This window comes from Zootoca vivipara, chromosome 2 (assembly GCF_965207765.1).
Source record: "Zootoca vivipara chromosome 2, rZooViv2.hap1.1, whole genome shotgun sequence".
In the NCBI taxonomy this organism is placed as follows: Eukaryota; Metazoa; Chordata; class Lepidosauria; order Squamata; family Lacertidae; genus Zootoca; species Zootoca vivipara.
In genome coordinates this window covers 52,034,975-52,061,587 of record NC_142584.1, presented here as the reverse complement: position 1 = coordinate 52,061,587, position 26,613 = coordinate 52,034,975, and the positions used below count along the sequence as shown (strand labels likewise).

Sequence of the window (26,613 nt, the reverse complement as noted above, 5' to 3'; positions counted from 1 at the left end):
CAGGGCAGCAACTAGGTTGGGCCCGTGGTACACACCCATTTGCCTTGTCCCAGCATCTTCTCTTGTCAAACAGACATTGCAGGTTTGTGAAGCATTGCAAAATTTGTTTTAACTGAAAGCATTACTATTTTGTGAGGCAGTAGAAACATATACCACAGGCAACTCTAGCTCTGTTTTCTGTTTTCTGTTTGCCTGTCTCTAGCCTCTGTGTCCTGTCCACAAACAGTCTCAAATACTCTCAGGCTGAAGGAGTGGTCAAAGAGATCTGGCCACATGTTTAACAGGGACAATTTATACAATTACAACCCATGCACCTTGAATCTCTGGGTGCTGTGCTTCAAGAACAGGAGAACCTTGATGGCATTTACTTATCTATTTACAATGTTCTTTAGGAAGAAAGAAACAGCATACATTACCCTCTCCTGTTTCCCTCTCCTGTTATTTATGCAGCCAAATTCTTATGCAGGTACCTGGACGTACAAGCCTTATCTGTATGATACTCACAGTGCAATGCTGATGCAGTCTTCTGCTATCTCTCCTCTGCTGACACCCTACATTCCTTGCATCTCTCCTTTAACCCTTGACCCACTTAAAACCTCTTCATTCCTGCCTCGCATCTTCCATGTGCAACAAAACCGCTAAACAAAGGTACAGGTGATATTTTAGTTTTGCATTTTTAATTGTTTCTAGGGTGTTATAAGAGAGGACTGTTATCGAAGGGAAAAATTGAATTCAAAAGCAGCTGTCACCACTTCGCCAGAGTTGTTCTGTTTCTGTTCATTACAATAGAAGGGTTTTAAAATGTTAGAAAGGATTAGGGTGGTTGTTTCAGTGGTAGTCCTTCATAATAACTTGTATCTTTTCCCCACTGGAGGTCAAAGCAGCTTAAAGGAGGCAATTTTCAGCAGGAAAACAGCATGACAGGAAATAGTTAAGAAGCTCTACTCCTGCTCTGGTCTTCTGCTACAAATTGAAGTCTCAGCAGTTCTCTCTCTCTCTCTCTCTCTCTCTCTCTCTCTCTCTCTCTCTCTCTCTCTCTCTCTCTCTCTCTCTCTCTCTGTCTGTCTCTCTCTGTGTGTGTAGTCCCTCCAATAGCAATTATATGCATAGTTCTGGCAGTGGGAAGTTGGGATGACAGACGAATTTGATTCAGTTTACATTTAAAGGAGAACTTAGCTAATTCACACTTTCCAAAACAAGATACCAGTATGAACTGAGACATAGCCACACTTTAAAAGTAACTTCTCCAAATTTCACAATGCAATGCAATTCTCCAGTATATATAGAAATTTGTGTGCTAGCACAGGGTTTCCCAAACTTGCGCCTCCAGCTGTTTTTGGACTACAACTCCCATCACCCCTAGCTAGCAGGACTAGTGGTCAGGGATGGTGGGAACTGTAGTCCAAAAACAGCTGGAAGCCTAAGTTTGGGAAACCCTATGCTAGGGTAAAGTGTGCATATAAATGCCTATATCAGCAAAAAAAAAAAAGCATACAAAAATGCATTATGTTAGGATAACTTGCTTTGCAAAAAATGTGTATAATAGACAACTTTGCATGCAAACATGTTTATAAGGAGAATTTTGCAGTAAAATACGGATTAATTTTCATGAGGGCTTTTGGAAAGAAAAGAAATCACAAACTGATATTGAAATATGAAGAACCGAATACAAGATTGGAAAAATGAGAAAATGAGAGAAATCAAAACCAACATATTCACCCATCCCTAGTGAAAAGGGGGACTTTTTTGTATAATTAGGATGCATGCCAAATATTAGAGGCATTTTTCTACACAAATTGCTCAACAGTAAATATGAGTCCACATTAATATCCAAGTCTTAAATGATCATAAAACATCCTGGCCGTGCACTCTGTGTCAATCCCCCAATTTATTGACCATCCTATATGCTAGATTATATTAAGGTATGTCACTGAGAGCCAGTGTGGTTTAGTGGTGAGTGCATCAGAATAGGGTCTGAATCCCCACTCAGCCATGAAGCTCAGCCTAACCTACCCCACAGGTAGGTTGGGATGAGAGGGTTATAAACAAATTATTAGGTTAATTATCCAGTTCAAGCCTTCATTGGTCTAGTGCAGGCTTCCTCAACCTCGGCCCACCAGATGTTTTGAGACTACAATTCCCACCATCCCTGACCACTGGTCCTGCTAGCTAGGGATCATTGGAGTTGTGGGCCAAAAACATCTGGAGGGCCGAGGTTGAGGAAGCCTGGTCTAGTGTCACCAAGATGTGTCACAGATATATGCAAGTCATGGGTATCTTACCATCCTTCATTCCTTTGCCATGCCAAAACATACATGTGATTTACAAGATATACTGAACTTACAAGTATTCCAGAGCCACTTGCTTCCTTTAATGTGAAGAGCAGCCTAAGGTCCTTGGGTCCTTCATACATCTGGCCTTCAGTGTAACGGTGAGATTTCCTGAACTTGTTTACACGGCTTTATTATCCAAGCACATTACATTGCCCAGTGGTGATTTATAACCAAAGCTGCAGATCAGAATACAAATTTGAAGGCGATAAAGATCTTGGCAAGGACACACATCCTCAGTTCAGTGTATTCAAGACAGAGATCCTGCTGTTCATCTATTTGGGTATCATATATTGCTGGGCTTCTCTTTGATCTTGCCTCACCTTCACCAACTTATATTACCAGTGCAGATATCAGGAAAAGCCAAGGGATTCCTGTACTAATGACTTCCTGTCTAAGATCCAGCCACTGTAATGCTGCCTTACAGAGATGGAGAATAGACTAGAAATACAGGTCTCTGTGATAGCAGACATAGCCAAGACTAACATTGACAGGTTGTAAATAGAGCTGAATACTAAGGCTGAAAATGCTTTTGAAAAAGTGACCATCCTGGTGTGTACAGTCATCTCACTTTCACCTCTTGAAAACAGGTTTTTGTACTTCTTTCAAAAGCCTACAAAGGCTATTTGATCAGAGGTGACAAAAGAACAAAAGCAGTCTGAGTGTACACCATGGGAAGCAGTTTCCAGAGGGGAAGTCATTGTATTGTTGCAGCAGAAACGAACAAGCTTTTGTGCACCAGAGTCTACTTCATCAGATGGATGGACTGTATCTCAGCCCAGCGATTCAGTTGGCAGGTATACACATGAGTGTAAAAGGAGAGGATGTGTGTGAAAAAGTTGGAATTAAATGGCAATGAAATGCAAAAGGTACAATCTTTGACAATGTAATTATGGTTGATGCATGATGTAACCGAAGGTTTGCATAAGACATTAAGAAAGGGAGAAAGGCACAGTTTCATTGTCCCTCACCCCAGAGTCAAACATAGTTTCCATTTAATATGCTCAGACTGCTATTTCAATTTATAAATGGCTCAGTGTGTAGAATTATGGTAAAGGTGGCCTTGAAAGAGTAAGGCGAGGTGATTTAGAAGAGGTTTTTATGGGCTATGAGGGGCCAGTGTTGGGTACCCATGGCACAGCAATTCAGTCTGGAACGGTTTCTAAAAAACCCTCTCTGTTTCCAACATATGCTGTGATCCAGAGGCATATTATACCACATGCTCCAGCACTGCCCCAATGCCTCTTTGCCAAATCAAGGAAGGAGACATCTTTGACAGCCTTACCTTCCTTCTAAATGCAATCCCCCCCACTGCATATATTCTATTACTGTAACAATGTGGGATAGGGGTGAAATTTGATGCAGCATTTAAAGGGGAACCTACCTAATTTGCACTTTTCAGTTCAGTTCAGTTCAGTATGCAAACCAAAACACAGCCATCTTTCAAAAATTCTCCTTTTATCAAACTTCACAATGCAGTATTGCAGTAAGCAGGGGATGTGCAGGAAAATGCATATAAAGTGTGTGTAAACATGCATTTATCTGGGAAAATAACACGCAACATGCATATTCCTAGGATAATGTGTCAAAAATGTTTATATTAGGTAAAAGTATATTCAAAACGTGCCTATTTAAAGAAATCCCTACAAAAATGCTGATGAATTATCATGGTGACTTTTTTAAAGGGCAAACTGATGTGGAAATGTGGAGAAATGAACCTAAATGATTACCCGGGCCCTGCCAACTGTGTAGTTGTGTTGGCATTGTGTGTAAGGAGAAGATCCAGTGTGAGAGATGTAGGGCATCACCTCGTGCCAGTAGCACCAGCTCCCAGGGAGAGGTGACATGAGCCTGACTAGAAGCCATGCCAAAGACCCCTCTGATGTGATTCTGTTGGTTGGGGAAATATTGGGGTTGCCAACTCCCCTGAGATCTGCGGATGAAGGGCAGCATACAATTTTTTACAAATAAAAAACAAAACAAAACAAAACAAAACTGGAGAGACAGAATGAGAAACCAAAGTTGCCAACTTTGCCAGTCCATGGTAGTAACACACATGGTGGCAACATATGCTTTGCAGAGTTATATGGCTGCACTGGGCTAGGGTAGGTTGGCTGTTAAAAAGACCTTTCATAGCACCATATGATTCATATGAATTGACATGAAAACATTTTACCAAGGCTCAGCATAGGCCAGTGAATTTGCTACATACAATGATGTATAACTAACCTTGAAGGGATGTTCTGCAGAAGGCAGATTCTTGGAACAATGCACTGGATAATACAGATGAAAATCTCCAGTGATATGCGGATGTAATATCTGTTAGGAGTACTTGTATGTATATAAGACCAATATTGCCCTCCCCAATTATCCTTCTTTTCATGCTGAAATTCTCTCAGGAATATCATTCATCGGACCACTAACAATCTATGATTCATTCTTCTCCTTTCGGAGGCAATTAACTTCTTCATTTCTAATGCAACCAAATTTATTCTAAGGCCGCTCAAACCAATACAATAGAAAAGAGAAGGTAATAATTGTATGATGAAGGGTCCAGCCACACCTCAGCGGGGAGGGTATTCCACAACCTAGGAGCTGCCACAGAGAAGGCCCTCTCCTAGGCTACCTACTCTGCCACTCCACAATCCGGGCTGCCAGCGGGAAGAGGCCTCAACAGCTCAGTGGTCTCCTGACTCTCTGATGGTTACTGCAAGTATAAAAGGAACTCAGCAGTTGAGCTTCATGAAATGGAGGGTTGGAGGGAAGGTGGATAGTAAGATGTGCTGGGACAATAACCCAGACAATCTTTCTCTTGAACATGGAGTTGCTGCCTGAGATGTCGGCTGATCAAAATTAAAGGCAACCTGCAGCAGGGCAGTTACCCGAGTGTCTCAATATGTACGCCACTCACCCACCTTACACTCTTGCATAGAGATGTGTATGGAACTCTTTCCCCAGGCAGCCTTTGGCTAGAGATTGCATGTGGGACCTTGTACAGTGGAACCTCGGTTTATGAACACCTCGGTTTATGAATTTTCGGTTTATGAACGCCACGGACCCGTCTGGAATGGATTAATCCACTTTCCATTACTTTCAATGGGAAAGTTCGCTTCAGTTTATGAACAGACTTCCGGAACCAATTGTGTTCATAAACCGAGGTACCACTGTATATGCTAAGCCTGTATCTGCTGAGCCACAGAGATTGACTATATGTCTGGAGTCCCTGGGTATGTTGCATGGGGCAGGAAAGTGAGCATGCCACATGCCTCATCCGTGTGAGACTACCAAGGTCCCACCATGGGCCTTTCTTTGTTTTTCTTGTAGCTGTAGTGTTGCTCCACATAGCATGGAATAACTGTTGCACACTGGCATTTTATTGTGATTGAATTCAAGAGGCATCCATCCTGCTCAACCTTTTGCAAACTTCCCCATCCCAAACTTTTGGAACCCTGAATGATACTTAAATGGCTAGCTTTGCTTGGTGGGCTTGATATTTTTATCTCTCCCACAGAAGAACCCGGACCTATATTCAGGAGTAACTGCCATGGCAGGGTGCTGCCGCCGCAGGGTTGCCTTTCCAACACTCTCATTGCACTGCTTACCAGGAGGGTGGGGGGCAGGGTGAGGTCAGGGCTGCATGGATGCACCAGCGAATCCAATCCAGTGCTCCTGCCGGTGTACCTGATCTCACTGCCACCCTGCCCTATCCCAGTAAGCAGGAGTGATGCAGTGTGGCAGGGCATCACCCCACCTTGTTGGCTGCTCCTGCACTTCCTCCTGTGTTTCCTCAGGGCCAGCTCACCGTATTCTTTCCTGTTGTAGTTTCCATTCTTCCTTACCCATGTGTCACCTTTCCCAAACATTTGTTCCCCTTCCATAGACACCAACACATACGTCTCGTGTGCAGGGTTCTTAAGAATTTCCTCTATGGAATCCTTTGCACCTGAGTAAGGTTGAAACCCTTCAATGTGGAAACATTTGGGTATTCTATCCATGCCCCAAATGAGAAAGACACTGCATTGCTGTTGTTTTATGGCTTGTTGATTATGTATTATTTTGTGACTGTATTTGTGTACACAAAATGATCCACATTAGCCCTGACAAAACAGGCACTATGGTAGCAGGTCCATAATGGTTAGCTGACTAGGGCTGTAATGGTTAGTTGATCTCTGATTTTAAACGTTTACATGGTTTTCATTGAACCATAGAAGTCTGTTTTCCCCCCATTTAGGAGAGTGTGCACGTGAGGTCCTATTAACTGGCCTGTCCAGCCCTATTGCCACCTGCCCCTTCATCTGTTAGCAGCCCCTGTTGGCACTTAAGCTGGTACTTTTCTGTTGCTGATCTTCTAATTTTCACTCTCTGTGATGATTTTTAGATTGTGTTGTTGTGTTTTAGTTTTTAGGTTATGCTATGATTTGTAATGTTATAGTTGGTTCTTTAACATGTTGGGAGCTGCCTTGAGAGGGGAAACTCTGTAAGGTGGCCTGTAAATACACAATATAATACTAATAGCAATGATAACAATTACTGTATTAAATGCCTTACCCAGCAAAAAAGGGGGAAATAGCTACTTTTGCAGTATTTTGACTTGTCTCTATTAATTACGTTTCATTAACTGCTCTGGCGTCCAAAGACATATGACAAACTTAATGATAATGAATAATGAGTAAGGCAAAATTAAAAGCTTCCTGTGGAATTTTTATTTGAAATTGCCCCAAGATGAAGAAAGGAATAGCTGGGGGGGGGGAAGTGGAACATGAATTCTAATTTTTATGCAGAGGCCTTAAGAAAACAGTGGTATTTCAGATTTGAGTATTTGGCCACAGATGGACATTTCATGCTTTCTTGACAAGTCAGAACACTCCTGCCTTGTAACCATGTAATGGGGCACAAGGTTTGAGCCAAGCTGCAAATGAAAACAGTCGGCCATTCACCAAAGAGTTTCTTACCAGAGCATCATTTTAAGGCAGCCCTTTAATAGTATGGATGGATGAGAGGCAAGAAAATTAGAGACCCGGGGATGGCAAAATAGATTATCCCTCCTAGTTTCTAACTATAGCTTGCAAAGACTGTCTATTGCTCATTAAAGCCTTCAGCTCTAATAAGATAGACTCCCCTTCATCCTCTGTGCTAAACTGTAGTAATTAACATGTTCGAAAGAGGTCAAGTTTGGCTGTTGAAAGTAAGGAATCTCTTGAAAGATACCTTTGCCATTTGAAGCTCAATTTACAAAGATACATTGATAGAAATTGGATTGGAGCACTGCGAAAACTACAGCGGTCACAGGGTTTATAGAATTCAGTTCTTGCCAAAAACGGCAGCTTGAAATTAAAAGGAAACTGCTCTTTAGCATTGTATGTATATTTGTTGGTCAGCAACCATGTTTTGGGTCACAGTGAGGGTCTGGATCTAATCAAAACAGCATAATCAGAAAACTTCATGCAATGCCAATTAAAATGCTGTCCTCAAAGAGGGTAACACCACCCCCAATTAAAATGCTGTACTGGGTATGTCACAGGGCACCCAGTGTGTGAGAACGCTTTAAAACCTGATCAGCTGAGGACAGCCTATTTAGCAGCATCAAGCATGGAAACAGGAGGCAGCAGAGGGGAGCAAGAAGAAATAGAGGGTGCTGCAGGAGCACGGGTTCCAGAAATGGCTAGCCCTCCTTAAGAAAGTGAGTTCTGAAGCTACAGATTGCCTCAATGATAACCACAGCTAAAGAAATCAAACAGACAACTAATAAAACTTTGGGTGTCTGTATGAAACAAGGGGTAAGACCCTATTATAGCAGAAAGAGCTTCAATTAAACACATTGAACTGGGTGGATTGTTTTAGAAGGCAAACTACTCAGGTCAGTGGGTGCCCCTGATCATTCTGACTGTGATGACATGATTTGCTTCTTGGTGTCCTGGTGGAAGGGGATTTCCCGTGATCTGAACATACAGACTTTGGACACTGTTAAGATGCATGGTGGGAGAGGGGACCTAAGGCTTCCATGTTCCAAACCATACAAGGCTTTATAGATTAAACTCATCACCTTGAATAGCTCTTACGTAGGAACAAAGCAGAAACTAACCAGATAAAAATACGGACCACAGGACACAAACAAGATCCTGCCACTAGTAAGGCCATAGGGTACCCCTTACCTTCACTTTCAGGTTTGATAGAATCTGTTTCAGGAATCCTTCTGCACTAACAACAGTAGTGTCCACATACTAGCATCAAACAAAATTGGGCAGAAATTGAGCTGTGGATTTAAGATTAAGATAAGAAATATAAATTACGTCAACATCATGGGGCAAAAGAGTCTTAGGCTGCATAGCTAAGAATGCTTGCAAATCACATCATGTGGTGTGCATCATTCCACTACTGACAGCTTGCATGACAACACTAACCAAACATGGACTATATTGATTGTTGAAGGATATGATCTATCCCTAGGCAAACTGCTGAGTGGGGAAGATTAATAAGGCTGTAATTCAGTAGCTTCATAAACCAGTGGAAAGCATTCAACTGCCATCTCTGGAGCTTTAAAAAAACCCCACTTGGCACAGGATTTTGCCAACCCCTTGTGTGATACTAACAGCCTAAAAACAATAATTGCTGCCCAGCAGTGCAGAAACATAATCAATGCACTTACAGTATTGAATTACAGAGGCAAAATAATATTATCATCCAAATTACTGAACTGGCTCCTAAATTTTCTGATCTTGATTTCAAATATAATTTAAGTGAAATTGAGAGGTATAATCAGATTTAAAGGCAGCTCTGCCTTTAAACGTAATAAGATGTATGAACAGAAAAGATAATGTTATCCATTCTAGATCGTGCCACCAAGGTTAAATATGGAAAGCCGGAGGTTAATGAAAACAGTTTGGTTAAGACAGGAAGACGAATGGCTTATGAAAAAAAATGTCTGTCTTACTTGGCAAAACAGTGAAAGAAGGAATTGCAATCAATGAAAAGGAATGCCGGGAAATTAGCGCATTTAGCTTTATTCCTGTATATGGAGGTAGGAGTGCCTTTCATCAGCTGCATGTTAACCAGACTCTGCCCTTTGTTAGAGTAGGGATCCCATGAGGCTGATCTATGCTTTCATAGCCCCAGGAACTTGTTATGTGCTCTGAAGCTGCACCTCAGAGTGCAGGACACTGTGGTTCACCTTCCGATCTGATGCATGGACATATTTATTTATTTCATTCCATGTTTGAATCGTTGCCTATGAAACATTTCAAAGCAGCTTTAACAAGAAAAACACCAACAGAAGAAGAAAAAACAAACAAACCACATATAAAGCAGTTTCATATATAAAAACAACTTAGAATCCAATACAGATATTGAATGTAGAACCAATTTTTTGCAACACTGAACAGGCTGCCCTTTGAGCTCCAGATTAGTGGAAGCTGCCTCATAGGTGCTCAGATCTTTGGTCCACCAGTATTGTTGACTCTAACTTGTGAGAGCTCACCGGGTTTCCAGACAGCAGCTGCTGCAAGCCCTACTTTGAAAGTCCTTCAAAGCCATAGGGCAGGGCCATGTCTCCCTTGATACACCTCTAGTTGTGGTCATCAAATCAGACCCTGCTTCATATTTCCCCATTGTGGGAACTGAAAATATTTGCAACTCGGAGCAAGCTGGTGATTGCCATTGTTTTGGAATTACCTCCTAAGTGGGTTGGGGAATGAGCCAGCTAATGAGCCAGAGAAGCCTGGCTAGATGAGTGTAAGTTATTAAGAAACAAAGATTGGTGATGGCCCATCAAGGAAAGCATCAAGAGAGAGCGAAGACTGCCATCCTCCAGCTGTGAGACCAAAGGAGTTTAAGATTTCAGGGTGGCTGGTGTAAGAAAACAGGAAAAAAGTGTCCGTGCAAGCAGAGAAAGTGGGGGCCAGAGCATGAGGGGGGCGGTCTGCTTTATGCTGTAGAGAAGGTCAGGCATGATGTTTGGGAGGTTTCTTGGAAATGGAGGCTGCAGCAATGGAAGGAACAGGGCCCTATTGGCATGTGAATGCTTTGCACTCTCTCCATCTAGACACAGATTGTAGATATGTGCAAATAAACCATATATCATAAAGACACCACAGACTCTGCTGTGCCTCATTGCCTCAAAAGGGAACACAGACTCTGGTAAGCACTTGCAATCCCTGGAATCTCGCACCTCTCCTAGAGATTGTGGTGGCGTGTAACAATATTCACGGATCCAAATGAGAAGGGGCATGGGGTGGGTGGGGGAGAAGGTGCAGTGTGTGCTATGACATGCTGCGTCTTAATTTGAAAAACACCAGAGGGAAAGAAAGCAGTATGAAATGGCAAATAGATTTATTACACCCCACCCTCGCATTTGCAGCCGACCCTGAACAATTATTTTTATTTCTGCTTTTTCAACCCTGTGCACATCTGTTTAAAATATATGCACACATTTGGAGTGCATAGAACAGCAGCACATACAAAGCAGCTGTTTCAGAAGCTATTTGGGTAGGTCTGTTGCTTGCCTTTACCTCCTTGGGAACAAGAGATTTCCTGGTAAGCTGGTGGGCAGGTTACTAGGCCTGCAAAACAGGCATTCCTCTAACACTGTCAGCAAAATGCAGAATAGGAGTAATGACAGTAACAGCAACAGGACCAGAGGAGGCTGGAGCCAGAAATATGAAAGAGAGAAAACAGGAGGTTAAAGAAGAATAACCTCAAATGTTTTGTTCCAGGAGTGACGGATCAGGATGACAGCCTTTCACAACTCAAGCAGGAAGCAGAAGCGGCTCTACTCACTGTGGTACTCTACTTCTGTTAGGGATGTAAGAAACCATTGTTTTTCATTAAGCCTTCTATTGGTTGCATGCTGTCCTGTTTCTGTTCTGCTGCAGTTCATCTTCTGCTAAAATAACTGACCACTGTGGCAAAATTATATAATTTACATAATTACATAAATTACCGGTACGTACATTATGTAAGCTATTATTCCACCCCATTCATTTCAGTGCAAAGTAAACTTAATGCAAATAGCAGTGGTGGGAATGCACATTATTCCACCCCATTCATTTCAGTGCAAAGTAAACTTAATGCAAATAGCAGTGGTGGGAATGCAATCAGTTGTGTATTGTTCGTGGACTGAAAGCAACAACAACAGTGTTGTTCGTGGACTGAAAGCAACAACAACAGTGAATACTGATCATATTCACTGGATTGATTTCCATTCTGGTCAGAGGAGGAACAAGTGAACATCAGCAATCCGGCCCCCCACCCCCTTTTTGTTTTTGCCAGTATTCTCCAACAACTCTGATCTCTACTCTGAGTACCATTAGCCAAGCTGAAGCAGTGCCTTAGATATGGCATGCTTGGGATGGGGAGAAGTGGGAGATTTTGGAAAACAGAATTGTGCATGTTTCATAGATGCCCTGTTCCTCCATTGCCCCGAGGTATATGTCACTGTCCCATTGCCATTGCTGGAATAGGATTCAGCTGCTGGTTGAGTTGGCTTCGGTTTGTGAAATTGGAGTGGAAGGGCACCATCTTGTTTTTTTGCCTCGGGCAGTAAAATGTCTTGAACAAGTTCTATCTCAGCCACAGCTGCCCTTGCTCCCATCTAACACCTCTACAGCCACCAAACCACTTGGAATATCTCTCCTTGTGTACAAAAATGGGTGCTTACATTCCAAAACTACTTTTTGGGAGATTTGGCATGGAATGTTTTTTCTTGTGCTCTCTGATGTTTCAGTATCAGCCTAACACACAGTTTAAGTCAGTCCAGTCCAGTCAGGTGACATGTATTTAAGAATAGAAACAACTTTCCAGACCAGCAGTGTAAGGCAGTCGGCCAGCCCATCCTGGCAAAGAGCACACAAGCTCATTGGCATCAAACCAGAACTAGAACTGCTGACATAAGAGTCATATGCATTTTTCTTTATGTATGCAGCTCGGTGGTAGAGCTTCTGCTTTCCATGCAGATGGTGCCAGGTTCAATCCCTGGCATCTCCAGGTTGAGCTGGGTGTGCCCTTTGCTTGAAATGCTGGAGAGTCACTGCCAGTCAGTGCTGACAGTTCTGAGCTAGATGGACCAATGGTTTGGCTTAGTAGAAGGCAACTGCCTATCTTGTGTACAAAATGTCAAATAAGATGTGGCCCTCCATTAATGACCAGTATTCCCCAAGTATCACTTAGCTGAACCATAGGATAATTGTTTATTTCCCTTCTTAGCGGAATGCAGTATTTGCTAGGAAATCACCGTTAAACAATAAAATTTAGTTTATACCACACTTAGGCTGCAATCCAATATTTCCAATGGTGGGCTAACCCCCAGTTTAGGGGCCTAATCTCCCCCCGCCCCCGCAGCAAATCCTTCACAATTAGCCCACTTATTTTGTCAGTGACTGTGGCAAAAATAAGTTTAAAATAGACACAACATTGAAGTAAGTGGAGCCCAGTGCCCCAATGGGATGTAGAGTCACACCTTCCTGGTCATCACATCAGTCATTTGATGAGTGGGAGCAGTAACCTCTCTCCTCAGCTGAATTGCATGGATGAGGTAAGGAGAGGCAGGAAGCCCCCCCCCTCTGTGTGTGTGTGTGTGTGTGTGTGTGTGTGTGAGAGAGAGAGAGAGAGAGAGAGAGAGAGAGAGAGAGAGAGAGAGAGAGAGAGAGAGAATGTAGGCTGGCCACCCCCAGCACAGACATGTAGCCCCTGGAGGGTTGGCGAAGAGTGAATGTGGGCCTCAGGCCAACAAACTTTAACCCACCCCCCTGGTATTCAGATTTTCCTGACAGTAAGCCCCATTGAATTTAATGAGACACGAGTAGACATACAGTATATACCGGTAGTAGGGATGGGGAGCTGCTGTTGGGCTCCGACTCCCATTATCCCTGACTGTTGGTCATCCTAGATAGGGCTGATGGGAGTTGGATTCCCACAAAATTTGGAGGGCCGCATGTTCTCCAGCCCTTAATTGGGTTGTATGCTATTTTCATTGCTATCTGTTTGTGGTAATCCTATTTATTCACCTCTGTATCACAGGCTGAAGAAAAGAAGCTGGACAGGATCACTTCAAGACAACATATCATGCAAATCTGGTGAACCCACAACATGTGTTGACATGGTTAGCACAACACACAAAACCAAACTATGACTTAGCAGAAATATGTGAGCTCCATGACCATTTTTCTAATCCTTCTGTTCTGCTGCTGCTGTGCCGCTGTGAGCTAAGCCATTGTTTGACTTAGCATGTCATCCAAACCCAGGCTTAGGGTTTATCTCCTGCAGGCAAACCACAAGCAGTAAGCCACAAACCTTAGCTACAGTTCTTGGTTTGTCTGGAGTGAGACAAACCATGGGCCCGGATTTGGATAATACAGTAAGTCAAACCATGAAGCACATTAGGGCTGAAGAACAAAGCATTAATGAGTTGTGATTAGCATTACATGTGAAGTGGGGCATTGTAGTGGATTTTGGTAAGGAATTGGAGGAAAATAATATTAGTAGAGAGCACTAGATATGGCATGTCTATAGCTGGGTTTATTCCTTTTAACTCCAGCTGCTGATAATTCCTGAGTCTTCCAGCTTTTGAAATGAGCTGTCAGTAATCCCAGACATTTTCCTACCTGCGGCAAAAGACAAGGTGGCACCTCCCCGTCCACATCCAGAAGTCACCCAGATTGCCTCTTGAATTGTATTTCAGTACTGGCAAAAGGAGAGACGCAGGTGGCGCTGTGGTCTAAACGGAAGGTCGGCAGTTCGAATCCCCGCAACGGGGTAAGCTCCCATTGTTCGGTCCCAGCTCCTGCCAACCTAGCAGTTCGAAAGCATGTCAAAGTGCAAGTAGATCAATAGGTACTGCTCCAGCAGGAAGGTAAACAGCATTTCTATGCGCTGCTCTGATTTCGCCAGAAGCGGCTTAGTCATGCTGGCCACACGACCCGAAAAAAATTTCTGCGGACAAATGTTGGCTGCCTTGGCCTGTAAAGCGAGATGAGCACCGCAACCCCAGTGTCGTTCGCAACTGGACTTAACGGCCAGGGGTCCTTTATTTTACTTTACTTTACTGGCAAAAGGACAGTACCCTTCACTGCAGGCTAGCTAGCACATACAGCTCTGCCCACATCCATCAGCATCTGAGGCAGTTGTCTCATTCTTCCTAACGGTAGGGCCAGGTCCCTAATGGTCATTGGAGCCTTTTACAGTACAGTACAGTACAGTCCTATCTGTGTACACTCAGAGCTCATTTCAGCTTACTTCTAAGGAAATGGCTGTAGGATTGCTGCTTTACTTCCACACACAGAGAAATTTCAGATTGCGAGGCACAAACAACATAAAAAAGAACTATATTTATGCAAACAGCTCACATCCTTTTTTTTAAAAAAGAAGAAGAAACATATTTGCTGTTGTTCTTAGCTTTCTCAGACCCCCCCCCTTCCTGCCACACACACACATTTTTGAAACCAAACATAGCACCAAGTGAAGTTTGTTTCAATTTGTTTCAGGAAAACAAATTCTGTTATCACAGAAAATATGGTCAAAATTCTATTTATAATCTTTGCTACTTATTATGGACAGATCTCCCAGAATATTAACTGTACATAATAACTGTGAACAGATGGCAGCCTCAGCTCTTTCTTGTAAAAATTATTAATTCTTTTATCCCTACCATCCAATGATAAACCACCTGGCTCTTTATTGCTCTGACTCCTTCCTTCACCCTCCCAATTCCCATCCTCAGATGTGATATGACCACCTGCTGCAACTCCAATAGTTTGGGCATAACTCTAAAAAATAAGGTCTAGAGCAGGAATAGTCAAAGTGGTACCCTTTAGATGCTCTGGACTAAAACTCCCATCAGCCCTAGTCAGCATAGCTATTGATCATGGATGAAAGGAACTGTAGTTCAAAACATATGGTGGGTACCATGTTGGCTTTCCCGCTTCAAACTAAACAGTGTTTCTGGTTACTCTTGAATTCTGCTTAGTTTAAACTGTGATTTGTTAAAACAAACCAGGAACAAGTGACCCTGACTTGTTCTTTAACCACAGTTAAAATGAAACCAAGTTCCCCAAGTTTACACATAATAGAGAACTTTGGTTAGCTCATGGTTTAGCATTACATTTGAATCTTTCCTCATTCTCACAGATACGTGAACATATGTGTGTTGATGCGACCATTTACATACATCTCAGGAAAAGTTTCTTCCTTTAGTTGGCAATGTTGCTAACTTGTCTGAATGCCAAATCGTTGCAAATTTCCTGAACTGCTTATACACAATAAAATTCGTAATCACATAAAATCGTTCGTGTAAATCTTTTCCCATCTCTTTTAATAAAGAAGAACATTATTTTCTGCCTCTTCCCATTTTGTGAAGATATAGTGTATATTCTTGTCGGTCACAGCTGTGCTGTAGCTGACTGAGTTGTCAAAGAGGCTCCTCTGTGGACTTAAATGAAGCTGGAATATGTTTAATGTTCAAGAGAATATGTTCTATTATGAATCCAGATAAAACAACTCTGCTTCCCAACTGAAATACATAATTTCCATCTGCCACTTGCCTTAATCAGTGACAAGCGCAAATGGAAGAAAACACAGAACTGCATACATAAGCTGTGCTAGCTCTAAAAAGGACATTTTTAAAAACCCAACTTATGGGCTATGTGATCTTCACTGCTAGGGAATGCACAACTAAAACAAACTTTGTGGGAGAGCGGGAAATGAAGAGAGAGAAACTAGTAGCTAGTTACTTTCCCTCCCTGGAGAATAAGCAGCCCAGACTCTCTCTATTTAGCAAGGCATGCATTTCCAAAGAAGACATAAGGAAGTGAGGTATCCAGTGTTTCCTGAATGTCAGTGAAATTAGATTTCATGGAATGTCTGAAATCTAGCTATAGCACAATACCCCAGGTGAGCACTCCAGTGTTTACCCAGGTGCAGCTGCTTTTGAATGAGGTCACTGGAGGCTTATGGCATTTTTGTGATTATATGGTTGAATTTAGTGATGGGTGAATCTGTTGGTTTCAGTGCCTCATTTTTCTCCACATTTCCAAATCAATCTGCATTTTTGTTTGTTTTTTAAAAAGTCCTGATGAAAATTCGTTAACAGTTTAGTACGGTATAAATTTATCCTTATACATACATTTCCACATGCAATTTTGCATAATATACCCCCTATTTTGCAAAGCAACTTCCCCTAATATAATACACTTTTGTATGTTATTGTTGCTGACATATGCATTGATATTACCACACATTTCTTGACAAATTACTTGGCTGACAAGACTCAGAGAAGTGCGAATCTTGAAGGATAGCAGTGTTTTGGTAAGTGCAAATTAAACGTGAATTGAATTTTTCCTCCATCCCTAGTGAAGATACAGCTTAACTCTAACAGATGCCCCAAATTCACTGAATTTGAAGAAGTGTATCTGTATCTGAAGAAGTGTGCATGCACACGAAAGCTCATACCAAAATAAAAACTTAGTTGGTCTTTAAGGTGCTACTGAAGGAATTTTTTTATTTTACCCAAATTCACTATTACTCATCAGAGTCGAAGGGAAACCACCAGCAGATTCTTACAAAGAACAACTCTCTCCTTCTCTTTCTCCTCCTCCTCCTCGACTAATTCAATCTGACCCCAAAACTGTCCTGCAGACACAGCTGGATGATGCCATCTGCCCTGGAGGATAGGAGATGGGAGTGGAAAGACATATCCCTTCTGCAAATGCCAGCCCCTGAAGTCCTTTGGTGCCAATCCCCTCAACACAACAGTACCGGCCAAGTTACTCTTGTTCAACTGGTTTGACACACTCCGCTAGCTTCTTTTTACAACCAGTGTTACAGGGTCAGGGCAGGAGGAAATCATTCGGACCAACCCCCATTGCATTTGCAGTGCAATTCATTGGCACTCCAGACACAGAATTATTCCTTTAAAAATAGCCAATAAGGAGTCCCTGATCTGGATCAGACTCTGGCATGGGAGAAAGGAGGGTTTAGATCTTTGCTCCCATTGTGGTCCTGGTCTTGACTGGGCCTCCTGAGTATATTGCACTAACCCTTGCTCCACCAGTCTTTTTGGCTACACTTCTCTTCTGCTCACTGCAGGAAGCACACAGCACCAGGATTCAATATGTAGTTTGTTAAGGGTGCTGGGAATTGTACATCCATGAGGGGTAAACTACAGTTCCCAGGATTCTTTGGGGTAAATGAACGCTCACACATCCCTTTGTGGGCTCCCTTTGCAGGACCGCACACAGCACCCCTGAGCCACATGGGCCTCACCAGCTGGTTGGGCTGGCCCACCTTCCTGTTGTCACAGTCATTGGCGGTTCCTGCCAAACCCCAGTTTAAACTATCAAATCAGTGGCTTACTCAGAGGCAGGGCCAGCCAAGGGGACTGCGTATGGGCGGGCTTCCCTCTGGTCCGCTTGAGATGTATATATGCGGGTGGGGGAGAGCCAGCAGCAAGCATGCAGTCGGCCCCGGAGCTTCACCCACCCAACCCTCCCTTTGTCTAATGCTTGATTGCAGGTTAACCATTTTCCTTTCAGGTCAGCAGACATTGCTATGGTCTTTTGATGGTTGCTGTTAAAGAGCCGGGAAGGAATTTCCCTGCTCCGCAATGTTTTGCCTTCCCCATAGCAATTGTCACAACTTGGGCAGTTTTAGGCCTTGGGCGGAATCCTTTAGTCTATCTTCCCTATATGGGGGGGGGAGCGATTCCAGAGTTCCCCATTAAAGGGGTTTTGTGAAAAGGGAGTCACTGGCCATACACTGAAAGGTTGTCAGTGACCCCTCCTGCGTTGCATGGAAATGGGGTGGGCTGCCTGCGTACACAAGCATCTTGCAGTGCACCTTCCCCTATCCCATTAACCCCAAGGAGCCCCAGTTGCCTGGCTGCGGGGCTGGGAGGGATACACGCCCAATGCCTAAGCCAAGGTCTTCCTACATCTGAAAGGTTTAATAAAGTTGTGGCCAATTTTAATTCCATAACATGTTGTCACAAGTTATTATGCCTTCTGGTGGTCTCTCGGGGTCAGGGGGGTCTCTGCCTGGGCATGCAATGATGTGCTTTAAATGTGCAGTGTATATGCAGCTGCGCGCACGCGCGCACATGCACACACACACACTCACTCAGTCAGTCAGTCACACTGCACTTGCATGCAGACACACAAACAGACACATATAGAGTTTCAAGCCATGCATCTGTTTAGAGAGCATTTAAGTGATTGATTTACTACCAGTTCTGCTAACTCAGGGCTACAGTGCATAGTTTGAGACTGCGATCGCAGGCATACAGAACGGAGTTCCACTGAACTGAGCGAGGTTAATTTCTGAGCAAACATGCAAAGAATTGCACTGCACTGCTTCTGTGCTGGCAGGAATGGCTCGGTTTTGCATTTCTAATGCAGCTTTCCGTGATCGGGGATGCATTCATGTTGGGAGAGGGAGGGAACAGAGAGACGCAAAGGGGCAGTCCAACGTGCAGCAAATGCCACCACGCCCACAATCCTTTCAAGTTGGCTCAATTGTTAACGATCAAGTCGCACGCTGGCTGAACCGCAGTGTGGTGGGGTCAACCACTCCCATAGAAAACGGCACAATGATTTGCTCAAGAAACTGTGCATGAAAGGCTTGCCTCAGCTTAAAGGGAGGATTTACAGCTCAGGTCAGCATTACAACAGAGAGAGGCAGTGAAAAATGTCCTGTGGGTTAACCCTTCCGTTCAGAGGCTTGCTTGTTTGTAAGAATGATTTTCAGGAGTGCCTATAGGAAATAACTTGGCAGAACCTCCAGATCCAGAAGTCCTAAACAAGGGTCCTTCTCTAAAAGCATTTTCTGCAGCTGAGCAGAGCAAACTTTGTGTCCTGCAGAGTATGTTCCTCCTGAACCCTAACAGCCTCCTTAGCCCCGTGCTGTATCTTAAGTCCTCTGTGCATAGCCACTCTGGGTTCCCACTTCCTCTTCCTTCCTGGCACTTATCTTCAGACAACCACATGCTTCTCCACTCAGGCCCTCCAAGTGTCCCTGTTTTCCAGGGTCGTCCCTGACAGGGCCAGCTCTAAGGGAAGGCTGGGTGGCGCCCGCCCACCAGCCGCAGCGAGAAACGGGGCGGGTGGGGGGCGCCAGAGCGATCTCTGCACCACAGCGCCAGGGCGCCCGACATGCTAAAGACGGCCCTGGTCCCTGATTTAGAGAAACCATCCCGGTTTCTGATTTGATCCCAGAATGTCCCACTTTTCCTTAGGATGTCCCTATTTTACTTTGGAGAAATGTTGGAAAATATGGAGTCTGATCCCCGAGCTGTCTGAAGGCAATCCTGTATAGGGAAGTTTTTTAAAAAATGTTCATTATGTTTTTATATATGTTGGAAGCTGCCTAGAGTGGCTGGGGCAATCCAGTAAGATGTGGGGTATAAATAGTAAGTTCCCTAAGATTTTTAAAAGAGAAAACTACAGGTCCCCATATTAGAACATCACTTTGGTGAAGCTGAGTTCATTTGCATGCTTCGCTACAGAAAGAAAATCAATTACTGTATTTTTCTGTCTATAAGACGCCCCCATGTATAAAACGTCCCCTATTTTGGGGGACTCTGATTTAAGAAAATGGAGGAAGATCTATCTGTGTATAAGATGCCCCCAAATTTTGGACATTATTTTTAAGGGAAAAAACCTAGTCTTATGCATGGAAAAATACGGTATGTCTAATTTTGAACCAAATCTGTTACTCTTCTGAGACCCCACTCCTTTATAGTTCAATCTTGTGCAGGTCAGTTCAGAGGTAAATCCATCTGAGTTCATTCCCAGGTATGTGTATTCTAGGGTGGCAGCCTTACTCCTTTACAATGGATGAATGACAATCAGTTATTGGTATGGAGCCTCTGAATGCTTTTCCAAAATGATTTTGAACATCTCCCCAGCTCTGTCTGCCTACTGAGTGCATTAAAATCTGGGCATTTTAAATCAGTGTCCCGAAATACATTATTATCAGATTGAGGGAAAGGAAAACAGGTTAACACTGGAAAAAAGACCAATATCAAAACAACTGGCAGCTCCAGCTATAACTTTGATAAATCAACTCATTTTCTTTATGTACATTCATTCAAAAACAAAGGCAACCTATAATTTTCTTATAACAATAATTTTCTCATGCAATTTACTCATAACAAAAGATTCAATCTGAGTTCGTTTTTTAAAAAAAGCCAGATTCCTTGAGCCTCATTTTCTTTTAAAAAATTGATTGATTTACCTGCCTGTCATACATATTGTTTTGTTTTTATTTTGAAAAACTCATTATAAGCACCCCCTTTATTTTATTTTATACTACTTTCCCCCCATGTCCATAGGCTCATTTTCTATTTACCTAAAGAAAACAGAGGCATCCTGCTTTGAAACTCCTTCTAACCCTGGGCACACATTTAACAAAAGCATCATCAAAATGTAATCATGAGCAAATAGTCCAATCATTTTTCCTTTTGGGTTTATACTGAATGCCTTCAATTTCACCAGAGTACTGTCATTCAGCACGATCCCTGGCCATCACAAGATTTTCCAGTAAATCTGTTGTGTAGCCAATGCAATTACAACAATCCAAGCATGAGCAAAAGCCATCTGTCAAATCCCCTGATAGAATTTTTTTTTATTGGGGGACAAGTTCACATTTCCCATTAGTCCCCTACCCAGTTGCAACAAGCTCTTAGCGCCTGGATTCAAACAGAGCACAACTTAGATGACAGCATGCAAATATTAAGATTTATTTTATTTTAATCCTACCCCATAATTCAGAGAATTTTCAAGGTGATTCCCTACCAAAAATTAAATGGCTTTCTAAAGTCAACGTTAAAACAATGAAAGCAGAAGCTAAGCAGTAAAAGCAACAACAACAAAAACCATAGATAAGGTCACAAAACACAACCATATCAGATTAAATACCACAAACCTGGACAAATAAAAAAAAAAGCCTGGTCCCCTTAGATGTATGGAACTGGGTATGACAATATATCCCACAGCAGACTGTGGATATAAATCATGAAGAAATAAACTGAATAGCTTTGATATTAATATATCACTGCTATGTCAACTGCATATGCAGTGGAGCAAACAATCCAGCCTGGAGGTGCACTGCACGAAACACTTATATGCGTAATTTCTGCTCATTATAATTTTCTGAAGGGCAATGATAAAGAAAATTAGACTCAACACAGGCCATGACCTACCAGCAGACCCATTATAAAAGCTGTTTTCTCATTCATATATATGTCCGATATGGAAATGATAAGACTTTTGTTAACTGCTGCTGTTACATTGGGTAATAATATTCTTCAACTGGGTAATCACAGACCTACGTGTTAGAAGACCGGAAGAAAGTTGATTGGTATATTAAGATGTATTAAAATACTTACCTACAGTATGTATACTGTGGGAAACAACTTTAAGAATTATCAGAACAGAGTTATCCAGTAGCGGCCATCTACTTTTTCTATCTTTCTACTCAATAGCCAAGTGTACTATTTTATTTTATTTTATTCCTGCTCTGTGCCGCCCCCCCCTTAATAGTCCATTGCCATAGTTGAAATTCTATAACCAGCTGGGGGAAAGCCCTATGAATCTCAGTGGGATTTGATTTTGAGTAGACATGCATTGGTTAGTGCTTCTCAGATCAAACTAAAGCAAGCCATTTCAGGTAATGTATTCTCAAAAAGGTCCTCTCTCTCCATTCATCTTCTGCCTGCCTTCTGGTGGTGGGGATACCTGGACATGGGCCTCTGAGATAGGTCTTAGGCCAACATGGAAGCAGGCAATCTTTTAGACACTTGGTCCCCAGTTTTCATCCATGTATCCTACCCTTGCTACACACAACAACACTGTATGCAGCCAGGGACTCTGATACATATATGGAACTTTGGGTGTACAATGATGGTGCTATGAACAAAGAGGATTAGGAGCCAGATAGGAGTCCAAGAGTATACAGTGATATCTGAGGGCTCACTAGTTGAACTAATTTAAGATACTTTGCTCCATCTGGAAGGACGGCAGGCATTCTTTGAGAGCCTACTTGACTGGATACATTAATATATTTGTGTGTGGCACTCAAAGGCTAGGTAAGTATTAGTAGCCCCAATTAGTGGTGTTACTTTCAATTTGCATATATAAAACTTGGCTTATTGTTTGTAAATTCATATCTGCTTTTATGTACATAGTACAGGGACCACTGAGGATGGCCAAGGTCAAAAAGAGTTCTGTTACACATTTTTTAACTTAAAAAGTATTTCTATACAAATTGCAAACATGCACTGGATTATGGAGAAAGCTAAAGAGTTCCAGAAAATACATCTACTTCTGCTTCATTGACTATGCAAAAGCATTTGACTGTGTCAACCACAGCAAACTATGGCAAGTTCTTAAAGAAATGGGAGTGCCTGATCACCTCATCTGTCTCCTGAGAAATCTCATTGTGGGACAAGAAGCTACAGTTAGAACTGGGTATGGAACAACTGATTGGCTCAAAATTGGGAAAGGAGTACGACAAGGCTGTATATTGTCTCCCTGCTTATTTAACTTATATGCAGAATTCATCATGCGAAAGGCTGGACTGGATGAATCCCAAAACGGAATTAAGATTGCCGGAAGAAATATCAACAACCTCAGATATGCTGATGACACAACCTTGATGGCAGAAAGTGAGGAGGAATTAAAGAACCTTTTAATGAGGGTGAAAGAGGAGAGCACAAAATATGGTCTGAAGCTCAATATCAAAAAAACCAAGATCATGGCCACTGGTCCCATCACCTCCTGGCAAATAGAAGGGGAAGAAATGGAGGCAGTGGGAGATTTTACTTTCTTGGGTCCCATGATCACTGAAGATGGTAACAGCAGTCATGAAATTAAAAGATGCCTGCTTCTTGGGAGAAAAGCAATGACGAACCTAGACAGCAGAGACATCACCTTACCGACAAAGGTCCATATAGTTAAAGCTATGGTTTTCCCAGGAGTGATGTATGGAAGTGAGAGCTGGACCATAAAGAAGGCTGATCACCGAAGAATTGGTGCTTTTGAAGTATGGTGCTGGAGGAGACTCTTGAGAGTCCCATGGACTGCAAGAAGATCAAACCTATTCATTCTTAAGGAAATCAGCCCTGAGTGCTCACTGGAAGGACAGATCCTGAAGCTGAGGCTCCAATACTTTGGCCACCTCATGAGAAGAGAAGACTCCCTGGAAAAGACCCTGATGTTGGGAAAGATTGAGGGCACAAGGAGAAGGGGACGACAGAGGACGAGATGGTTGGACAGTGTTCTCGAAGCTACGAACATGAGTTTGACCAAACTGCGAGAGGCAGTGGAAGACAGGAGTGCCTGGCATGCTCTGGTCCGTGGGGTCACGAAGAGTTGGACACACCTAAACTACTAAACAACAGCAACATTTCTATACTACTATTCCATTAAAAAAAATTGAAGTAGTTTACAACAAGAATTCAAAAAACCATATAGTAAGAACGATACAAAAAAAGTTAAAAACAGACATCAATTAACCATTGTTAATTTGGTGTACTCTTAATTGCCTGCATAGACCTGCCAAAATAGAAATTTTTTTCAACAGGCATTTAAAAGTTGAAACAGAAGGCACCTGCTGCATCTCTATTGGCAGATTATTTCACAGAACTGGGCTGATGACCACAAGGGCTCAATTTCTTGTTAGCAAGTGAGCCTTACCAACTTTGTGAGTTATATCTGTTTATATTGCTGATATTTTGTCCGTATGCACTGTTGGTGTTTGGATCCTTTTGCTTTGGCAATAAATCCCAATTTATTTGTTTATTCTCCCAAGTGCGCACTGGAGCTCCACAGAACTTTGCGCTGTGCTCTGCGTCTCGGAACCAGCAATACTCTTTGTTCCCACAACAGTCAAAGAAACTTTTCCAAAGTAAGGCTTATACAACCTGAGCTGCAAATCTTTAGTGTTATTCCAGAGACAAATAAGATAAGTGGAATAGTTGAGCCAATATAATTCCTCTCCGTCATCCAATGTAATACCATTGGTTCACAGCCAAAACCAACTAATTTGCTTTCTGCTGGTTTATGAATAGATGGCATTGTTTACAGAAAATGCCTAAATCCTTTTAGTAGCCATCGTGAGCTAAGGGAGATTTAAGACAAAATAATGATATTGTCTGGGCACAGCCTATCTGAAGCTCACAGATCTGAAGAGAAATAACGTATACCATTTAGATTTATTATAAGTTCCTTTCAACAAAAGTGAAGAATAAAAGAAAACATTCAGGCAACCTTGAGGGCCCCTTTTACAGTCAGAAATGTGATGTTATTGCTCAAAGGTAATCAACTATTCACAGTACTTTTGAATGCTCAGTAGTATCTGGAATGGTGTTTGAAACATCTGAGATGGATCAGTTCTTGTCCCATTCCTAACTCTGTTCATCTGCCACCATGTACATTATGAATGAACTACTGGAATGTAGCTTCCAGAAGGGAAGTCATGAGGCAATGCAACCATTAGGCTGATTTTTGTTGTTGCTGCTGCTAAAGGTCAGGGCCCCCTGACCATTAGGTCCAGTCGTGGATGACTCTGGGGTTGCAGTGCTCATCTCGCATTATTGGCCGAGGGAACCGGCGTACAGCTTCCAGGTCATGTGGCCAGCATGACAAAGCCGCTTCTGGCGAACCAGAGCAGCACACGGAAACGCCGTTTACCTTCCCGCTGTAGCGGTCCCTATTTATCTACCTGCACTTTGACGTGCTTTCGAACTGTTAGGTTGGCAGGAGCAGGGACCAAGCAACGGGAGCTCACCCGTTAACTTAACCCACAGCGCCACCTGCGTCCCTAGTTGCTGCTAGGATAGGCCTTAAGGAAGGTATACTTGCTTCATAAGCCTCAGCTCACCTCCAGCATAGATCCAGCAAGAAGATCAAACCTATCCATTCTTAAGGAAATCAGCCCTGAGTGCTCCCTGGAAGGACAGATCGTGAAGCTGAGGCTCCAATCCTTTGGCCACCTCATGAGAAGAGAAGAATCCTTGGAAAAGACCCTGATGTTGGGAAAGATTGAGGGCACTAGGAGAAGGGGACGTCAGAGGACAAGATGGTTGGACAGTGTTCTCGAGGCTACGAACATGAGTTTGACCAAACTGCGGGAGGCAGTGCAAGACAGGAGTGCCTGGCGTGCTGTGGTCCATGGGGTCATGAAGAGTCGGACACGACTAAACGACTAAACAACAACAACATTGTCTTCTTGCATTTACTTTGTACGAGTTTGTTTTCCTTTTTGTTCTCATTTGGGCAAGATCTACGATTTCCAAAGTCTTTCCTCCCCCCCCCACTCCTTCAATAGCTTTCTTGATACTGCTTCTTAACCCGACTGGCAACCTCTTTTTACTTGGTGCTATCTTTCCTGACTGGAAGGTATTCTAGATGAGCTTCTAACCTTGTGGTTTTATAGAATCCTTGAGTGTTCTGAAAAGATTTGACCTCTTTTGGTTTTCTTTTAAAATTCTTTTTACCAATTCCCTCATTTTTGAGAAGTTTCCTCTTTTGAAATAACATGTTACAGTCTGAAACTTCATTGGCCTCAATAAAGATGCCCATTTGATGAATTCTAATATGATGCGGGTGGCGCTGTGGTCTAAACTACTGAACCTAGGGCTTGCCATTCAGAAGGTCAGCAGTTCGAATCCCCGCGACGGGGTGAGCTCCCGTTGTTCGATCGCAGCTCCTGCCAACCTAGCAGTTTGAAAGCACATCAAAGTGCAAGTAGATAAATAGGAACCGCTACAGCGGGAAGGTAAACGGCATTTCCATGCGCTGCTCTGGTTCACTAGAAGCGGCTTAGTCATGCTGGCCACATGACCTGAAAGCTGTCTTCGGACAAACGCCAGCTCCCTCGGCCTATAGAGCGAGATGAGCGCCTTTACCTTTAATATGACATAACATTTGTCTCTTCCATCATTTTGTGAAATTTCAAGTTAACAGTCATTTGGGTACAGCCATTTAAATGTTTTTCTTCATTATTCCATACAACTGTAACATAACAGAACCAAGATAGCCTCAGAAATAAACAGTCTCAACAATCAGCCCATACTGATAAATGGAATGCTACAATGGCCAAGGAGATAAGACTTTTGATAGGAAGGGTAACTTTAAGAGGAATTTTTACATCAGTAAATCGGTAAATTTGGGAAAGCAAATAGAAGGACAAGTAATCTTTCTTCTAACAAATGAAAAAATGTGTGTGAAGAAGGCACCAGGTGGAAGATATAGCTGCAATTTTTGGCTTTGTTTCGGTGACACTAATTGCTAAAAACTGG

General features: G+C 42.7%; 1 long non-coding RNA gene across 1 annotated transcript; it reads left to right on the top strand.

Annotated features, from left to right (window-relative positions):
- Positions 1-598: 598 nt before the first annotated feature.
- On the top strand, positions 599-13,602 carry LOC148686860 (uncharacterized). The gene is made up of 4 exons (XR_015948436.1): positions 599-648; positions 2,921-3,127; positions 11,039-11,128; positions 13,341-13,602. It is a non-coding gene; the product is annotated as an uncharacterized LOC148686860 (long non-coding RNA).
- Positions 13,603-26,613: the final 13,011 nt, after the last annotated feature.